The sequence below is a fragment of the Balaenoptera borealis genome, assembly GCF_965194805.1.
Source record: "Balaenoptera borealis genome assembly, chromosome: 12".
Classification (NCBI taxonomy): domain Eukaryota; kingdom Metazoa; phylum Chordata; class Mammalia; order Artiodactyla; family Balaenopteridae; genus Balaenoptera; species Balaenoptera borealis.
In genome coordinates this window covers 53384248-53392656 of record NC_138869.1, presented here as the reverse complement: position 1 = coordinate 53392656, position 8409 = coordinate 53384248, and the positions used below count along the sequence as shown (strand labels likewise).

The window sequence follows — 8409 nt, the reverse complement described above, 5'->3', positions numbered from 1 at the left end:
CAGCACAGATCCACATTTGCTGTTTCTACTGGAATCTTCACTATTTACATATAAAACACTATTTAGAGTTGCAATGTGTATAATACTTTTTTTTATTTTACCACTTTGAGGATTCTCTGAAAGGCTTCATACAGCTATGAAGATTCAGTGGAAAGAAATAATATAATCATCCCTTAAGTAACCAGAGCTGCTGTTGGAAATTAAAGATGCTCTGTCAAGATTGCAAAATGAACTTCCAATATCTTCAGCATTAGACAAAAAAAAATTGCCCAAGACTACGCTGAAGAAATAATGACACCCACGTTAGAGACTAGGGAATAGTGACTATGTACGTCATCACTGTCTGGTGGGTACCATGCCAACAGGACACCAGAATTAAGTCTGGTATGGTGGTTAATAGAAATTCAAAGGTAATCTAGATTTTTAAAAACTAAATTGGTTTGAGAAATTGCTTTAATTCATGAGCCAGGTAACTTCTCTGATATGATGTCAACAGTCTATATATTATGCTTATACTTCAGGGTTACAATCTAATTAGTCAACACTACTTCTTTTAGGAAGATATAATCATGGAACTATCTTTCATAAGGATATGGTTACTCTTAATTTTTTAAATTAAATTATGGATTGAGGGGATTCTGACCTGGGGGAGGTCACATCAATCTTACTTGAAATGTATCCCTGGTCAGTTCCTCTTCATTGTTTTTCATGATCTTTGTGTCCTTGGGGTCTGACATAATGACTGAATGTAGCAGTTACCCCCAAAGTGCTCAGTGATTATCCACTGAGTGAATAAATGAATACATTGATCAGGCAGCGAGGTATGGTGGAAGGAGCATGTGCATTGGAATCAGACAGACCCGGATTCCAATTCTGCCTCTGCATCTTATTATGCTATTGTGTGACCTTGGGTGAGTTTCTTAAGCTCTCTGATTCTCGGCTTTCTCAAGTGTTTAAAAACAGGAGACAGCCTCAGAAGAATGGCAAAAATGACCCTATCTCACAGAGTTCTGGGTTTTAAAAGAGGGGTCCCTCTGTGGAAGCTCTTGTTAGATGGTTCAGAAATGTTCATCTCTCTTCCCATACTGGGCTTCTCCACTTGGTAGAGATTTTAAGAATATTCAGAGAAGGAGCTAAATCTACCAAGTGGGTTGGACACCAAAAGGGTTAGATTAAAGCAAAATGACTGTCACAAACCTGAGAATGAGAAACTTTAATTTTTTTCCAAAAAAGTTCTCATCATTATTCAACACATAAAGAAGCAAAATTTGGTGGCTTGCACTTCTCCATTTCATCCAAAGACAGAACACAGAATGTGCTGACACAACAGCCGGGGTCTGCAAACTTTTTCTGTAAAGGACCAGATAATAAATAGTTTTGGCTTTGTGGGTCATATGGTCTCTGCCACAACTATTCAAAAGCAGCATAGACAATATGTAAATGAATAGGCATGGTTGTATTCCAATAAATCTTTATTTACACAGGTTGGCACCAAGCCAGATTTGGCTGCACTGTCTGTATAGTTTGCAGACCCCTGTCCCACAGCAGCAACTTTCAGCTAAATATAAGAATCAAGAAAGGTCTGTCTACTTTGTTTCTGTTTAGCTTTGAGGACAGCACTCATATCCGAGGTGAGCTTCTATCCTTTATATGATACTAAGACGAACAGGAAGAATTTATTTGAGGCCAACTGAATCACTAATATATTTATTTAAAATTTTTATGTAGGAGAATTTGAGCCCTAACTGAGGAATTTCTTTATAACATTCTCAGTTTCAGTGTGGCCCATACATAGGCATGAACCATACATCACATTTTGCAAACATGCTTGTGTATATGTACAGCTTTAACTTTGTGTGCCTATGTGTTTTATTCTGGAATCTTAGGACCGGATATCATTTACTTATTATCTCTTCTTTTTTTGGAGGGCAAGTTTGGTAATTCAAGAGAGATTACACATATTTTTGTACTACAGTCTATCTTTTTCAGACTTAAGCCTAATTTTTCTAGCTTTTGTGCCTAATTATAGGCATTGTTCTGAGAATGTCATGTCCTATGATACTTGAAATCTTGCCCTGAATCTGCTACTATACTGTAAGGGCTGGAGAATATTTTGGACTTGCCTTTTATTACCATTCCACATTTGAAGATCATTTAGTAGTTTTGCAAATTAGTTTGTTTTTATTGCTATAATACAGAAACAATTATCTGCATCTTGCTTTTTACCACACTGAGTGCCATATTCTTGGGCATCGGGAGGGCCCAGATGGTAAGTTTAGCAGACATCGGAAATAAACTGATTCGTTTAAAAGCAGAAGCTTGTATCCAGTAAAAGTGGTATCGTATCTTTGATATATTCCTGAAATCATGTCTACACACAGCTGACACACAGTTATCTGAACCAGAGCGAGAAGAGTGATTGTGTGCATCAATGTCCCCCACAGGAAATCCTAATTTTATCTTAGGCAAGAGTTTCGACTTCTTCCTTGATTTTTGGTTTTTTGGCCATGCCGCTCGGCTTGCGGGATCTTAGTTCCCTGATCAGGGTTCAAACCTAGGCCCCAGCAGCTGAAAGCAGTGAAAACGCTGAGTCCTAACCACTGGACCGCCAGGGAATTCCCTGACTTCCTTGTTGAAAGAAGTCTACTGGAGTGAGCGGACTTGGGTCAAATGGGATGAGTCTGCTGAAGCCAACCGAGGCATGCTGACTGACATCAAGGTCGATAGGGATCACCGGCTGAATGGAATGTGCCACTGATTGGGTCACTTTGTCAGTACTAGAGGGAAACCAGATTGACCACGATGCAGCCATTTCAAACACCCTGCTTTCCTATCTTCCTGCTGGTAGGGAGGGCAGAATAGTTAGGGGTTGAATCGTGCATTGGCAGTTGACTTAGGGTGAGGAGAGGATGACTGAGTAAGGGCTGCACAGGGGCAGATGCAGCAGTGGATGGAAACAGATGCTGCCCGAGACAAAGCAAGGAATTTGCACTATAGCTGGAGCCCAGAGCATCCCTGGGGGACTGGCAGGAGGTGAGGGTTGAGAGGTAGACAGTGAAACTGAGTCCCCCTAAAACGGAGTTCCCCTGCTAAGTTTCTATCCAAAGCTTTATTCCCTTTCTTCTCCCGCCCCTGTACCCCTCAGGATGGAGGAGTATTAAAGAAAAGGTGGGGGAGGGTAACACTGAGCAGGTCCCTGTGGGCCCTTTCCAGATACAAAAGTCCCCTGGGTCCCCTGTTTCTTGTTTGTAGAAAATGGCTTTAGTCTCCTAGGCTTTTCCTGAGTTCCAAAGCGGACTCAAGCAGTTACTAATTAGGGACGTGAGGGAATGCAGAAACAAAGGAAAAGCAGTCAAGCAAGAAAAGTAAGGATAGCTTAAATGATAGTTCAATGATAAAACAGAGCCCGGGTTCCTCCTCAAGGAATATACATAACAATCTGATGCATATCTGGTTTTTCTTTTTAACTGAACAACGATTTATTCACAGGAATACATGTAAGTAGAGAAAAATAACAGAAAAGCTAAACAAATGAAATGAAGAGGATCCAAACCAACTTTCACTCTATAGCTTTTTACTTGCACCCTGTGTGCATATATCTAGGGCACAGAGGGCCACCAACATGTGCCAGTACAGTGTAGGAAACCTGCATTACATCCATTAACTTAAACATATCTTTAAGATCATGCTTTGAACAAAAAAAGAAAGCTTAGAAGGCAATGTGTTGAGTGGGAATAAACATTGAAATATAGCAATCATGTCTTCAACTTCTACAGTTGTCTTTATGTGCCAGCTAACATTTATGCAGCCTCTTACAGATCCTTTACCATGTAATTTAAGTTTTAGAAGTTTTGATAAAATCACTAGTAGTATATAACCATGCAGAAAGCACATCACACTGACAGCACAGAGGCAAAGATTTTGCACAGGTATATCAGCTTTCCACATTGTGCAGGTTATACACAATACAATATCAATCTTATTCCTAACAGATCCTAAAAAGATATTTCAAGCAGGCCTAGCTGTAAACTACAGTACTTTATATCTATATTCTTAATAAAAATAAAATCCACAAATCTTAAAAAGGAATTTTAAATGCAGGGCTATATTGAATTGGTAAACTGGCGCAACAGAGGTAACTGAATACCAGTCTCACTCTATGTGATGCAAGCATGCTACTTTCCCACTAATTTAAGGTACTTTCAATCACTATGAGCCAGAATGCATGCCTGAACCTTAAACTGCACTTTAAAAATGACGTCTTGGCCGAGAAATTAAATCTAATGAAGTACAACCATCAAATTATATCCACTACATTAATGTCTTAATGCAAAGTCAAGATGTCAATCTTTAGTTTGGTATGTCCAACCCCATTTATTCCTCCCTCCCTGCCCATCCCACAGAGGTAAAAGGAGTGACTCATTTGGCATTTCACAGGGTGCTTCATTGTTTAAATTTGTTTTGTTTTTTTTTTCCAACTTTTTGGGGTACCTTAAATTGTAACTTCCAAGAACCTGCTTCTACTATGGGTAGGCAAGCTGATTTTAACTCTTACTAGCTTTCATTTGTGTAGTTCTTCATCAGTATGCAAAAACAAATCCCCATCATCTGGGAAATTTTATAAAAACCTTTAAATTAAAAAAAAAACAACTTTACTGTTTTCTAATCCCCATTCTTAGGTTTCCTTCATTGTGCTATAGAATTTTTTCCCTTTCTCATCCCTATGCATCATTTCTTGTTCTTGTTTTGGTACAATTCCCCATAATATTCCAGAATGTATTGTTTTGTGAGTAGATTGAATAACTTTTTCTCTTTTTTTTTGCCTCTTCACATCTAGTGCAGAGTTGTAATTGGAGATAGATTTCCACCCACAAAGGCTCCAGATGTTAAAACATTTCCCAACAGTGACTTAATACAGTGATGGCAACACCTCCCTCCAGCCCCTCCCAGTAGGGCTGGGATTGTACCGTATTCCCTACCGGTTTACCCGCCCTCCCTGTAAAGGGTAACATCTTCCCTGGGTGCAGAGGCTCCCTCATAGTCTCCAAGACTGAAGGACCCCTAATTATGGGACTGCAGCGTAAGTGTATGAGATTAAACACCATAAAAAGCTGTAAGACGCTCTTTTAAGGGAAGTGGAAACTGGTCAGAGAAACGCCTCCAATTTTCATCCCCAACTTGATTTTTAAATCCATGAAGGATCTTACAGAACATGTCTTGCAGATCATCTTTTGGATGATGCAAGAGCATCACAAAAAAATATAAAATCTTGGATTACTCCACTGGAATTCACACTGATCATGGTACAAATCCCACAAAATGCTGAATCCTTTTCCTCATTGTCCCTTATGTTTCTCAGAGAGGTGCACCAGGGTCTTATAAACTGCTGTAGCATGGGGGCCACATCTTGAGGACAAACATAACTAAGACGACCAATTGTTATTGCTGTATTCTCTAACAATATCTTTGGCGTGTTGGGTCTGGTGCAAAACTGGTGCAACACCATAGGAATATAAGGCTGCATCTCTATACCCATTTGAATGGAGATTTCTCCAATTGCCCATGTGGCATTATTGCAGACTGAAATGAACTCTGGATTTAGGTAGGTTCCTAATATTGGCATGAAATCAGCTATACAAGGCTTAACATGCTGAAAGCAAGCTTTTGTCAGGTCACCTAACAGGGTGAAGGAACTCCGTCTAACATCTGGCATTTTATTCTGCATGCACTGATACATTAGTGTTAGAGTGTTACTTCGGGCTACTAGCTGTTCAATGTTGCCTCCAAGTCCTTCAGCCAGGCCACTGAGTAAATCAAGAGCCACTATCATAAAATCTTTATCTGGAGCCTCATACTGATCTCGTTGAGCATTGTTCAGCATTGCTTGTGCAAGAGTCTTCTGTACTAGGTTTACACAACGCTGATACACAGGTTCACAGTATGGAAGGAAGCCAGACTGCAGGGCTGTGGCAACTGAAGATAGGCACTCAAGTAAAGGGAAGAGATCTTTATCTTCATCCTTTAACATGTTCCATTTCTGGATCAGTGGAGGCATTAGCATCTGAATATATTCAGGTTTGTTTAAGTGATGTCCTACTGAATCTGCTAACGTTCCTATGGCATCATAAAAAATGAGCAGGTTTTTATGCTGGTATTTACTAAATGCAAAGACCAAGGTATCAAGTATATAAGCAAGGTAAGGAACAAGTTCTGTACAAGCCTCCTCTTCCAGGGTAGCAAAGGCACTGCAGGCAGCTTCTTGTACTCTCTTGTTGCTATCCAGGATACGCTTTAGCAGTTCTGTCATTAATGGCTTCAGGTACGTGTCAGGGGGCTGGCTGACCACCCCGTGTGCATAGCGGCTAAGAGTCCAGCACGTTATGGAATGCACAAGAGCCTTTTTATCAGAGAGGCACTGAATAAGGGGAGGAATGAGCTCAGGTCGGTATGGAATCATGCCCAGCATGCAATCTTCAGCAATTGTTCCTAAAACCAAGATGCCTGATTCTTTAACAACCCATTCATGATGACAAAGTAATTCTTTCAAAAGGGGCAAAATATGTGGCAAAAGCTCATCACGATACACATTTGCAAGAACATCTAGGGCAGCCGCAGAACATTTTCTTAGATTCCAGTCAGAAATTGTATCATCATCATCAACTTCATCGTCATCATCATCTTCCTCTTCAATTCCATCTTCGTCATGCTGCTGAGCCACTGTCCCTGATCGATGAAAACGTGGCCTTGTATCCTGTTCACTCTGAGGAATTGTTTCATCTTCTTCAACATCACCCTTAAGTAAGATAATATCTATATCTGAGTACTTCATGCCGTTCACTAACACAGGAATCAACTTAGGAAGATGCCTTATGAGTACATCTTTGCATATTGGTTGCTTAGCCAAAGTGAGCCAGAATTCGCAGGTTTCTAAAGCCACATTTTCACCTTGATCTTGGGGCCTCTGTAGCATGTACTCAACTATATTATGCATGTGAGGAGGCAGGCGATCCATTCGAACTTCAAGCAACATCACAAGTGCCTGGCACACATTTTTCTGTACCTCTGGTTCTTCATCACCAGCCAATGCAAAGAGATTCTCAATAAAGGAATCAATGTGCAACATCAGAGCTTGAGTTCTACTGATGATAAACTGATTGACACATGCAACAGCATGAGACCTTATTTTTGGACTACTGTGCTTGAAGAACTGTAAAAATTTAGGAATCATGCTGTTGAGAGGACGATCTAAAACATCACTATCTAAAAATCTCAGCAGAATCTTCACAAATCTTCTGAAGGGCACCAAATGCTCCCTCACAAGTGTTGTAATCTTCATAATCCAACAGGCTACAGAGTTTTGGTAAGAGGTCAGGCCAATTCTGCAGTTCTCCTTGGAGGCTATAGTTGTAATCAAAATGCCTACAGTAGCTCTAATCAGAGGAGAGGAGTCACCAATAATGTTTAAACATTCACTCTTAATAAAGTCTGTTACACCATTTGGGAAATACTGAAAGTGTGCTTTCACTTTATTCTTCAATATGAGACCACTCAATGATCTTGTGGGTTCATCTTCAGATTTTAATTTTGTAAGAACAAGAATCAGGTAGTTGTTAAAGTCTGGATATTGACTGAGTTGTTCCAGTTTCTAGAATCGTTCTCTGGATGGTGGTGTCGGGGGGTTGGGACTCCTTCAGCAGCTGCAGGATCTGCTGAAGCCCTTGCTCATCATGTTTCCACTCATATTCCATCTTGGTTTGCTGCCTGGGGTGCCCTGAAGGAAGTCTGGGTCGGTGAAACCCAGGGGAACTGATCCTAGCAGCTGGGCTGCCAATGTCTGCTGCTGCTGCTGCCGCGGCAGCCGAGCACAAGGAACCAACACATATCTTTAAATTGTTCTGCAGAAACTGAGACCAACTACCCAGATAGAGGATGGTGACTATATGCTGACCTCAAGCAAGTAGACCCCAGACGGGTTGGAACCAGAAGGTTGATGATTAAGATTCCTGAAACATCACCCTGTTACCTTACCACCAACTAATCAGAAGAAAGTCCACGAGCTGCAACCCTCATCCCAAATGTTGCCTTTGAAAACCTGTCCCTAAAAGCCATGGAGGTGTTCAGGTCTTTTGATCATGAGCTGCCCGTTCTCCTTGTGTGGTGTCCTGCAATAAACACTGTGCTTTCCTTCATCACAATCTGGTGTCAGTAGATTGTCTTTGCTGCGTGGCAGGTGAGCGGACCCTAGTTTGGTTCGGTAACAAAGGGAGGCTAGAAAATCTATTCTTTATTCTAGGTTGCAGTGTGGTCAGCTTAAAATTGGGGTCCGTTACTAGGTCAGAAAGGGAGAATAGGAGTAGGTAACTAGCATTTTCTTCCAGTGTTCAAGAAGATGTATCATGTTTAGGGACT

The 8409-nt window shown here is 40.8% G+C and overlaps 1 pseudogene across 1 annotated transcript; it reads right to left on the bottom strand.

The window, feature by feature from the left end:
- Nucleotides 1-4124: 4124 nt before the first annotated feature.
- On the bottom strand, nt 4125-7923 carry LOC309608435 (transportin-1 pseudogene; annotated as a pseudogene). Its single transcript has one exon. The product of its transcript is annotated as a transportin-1 pseudogene (transcript).
- Between the last annotated feature and the right edge of the window lie 486 nt (nt 7924-8409).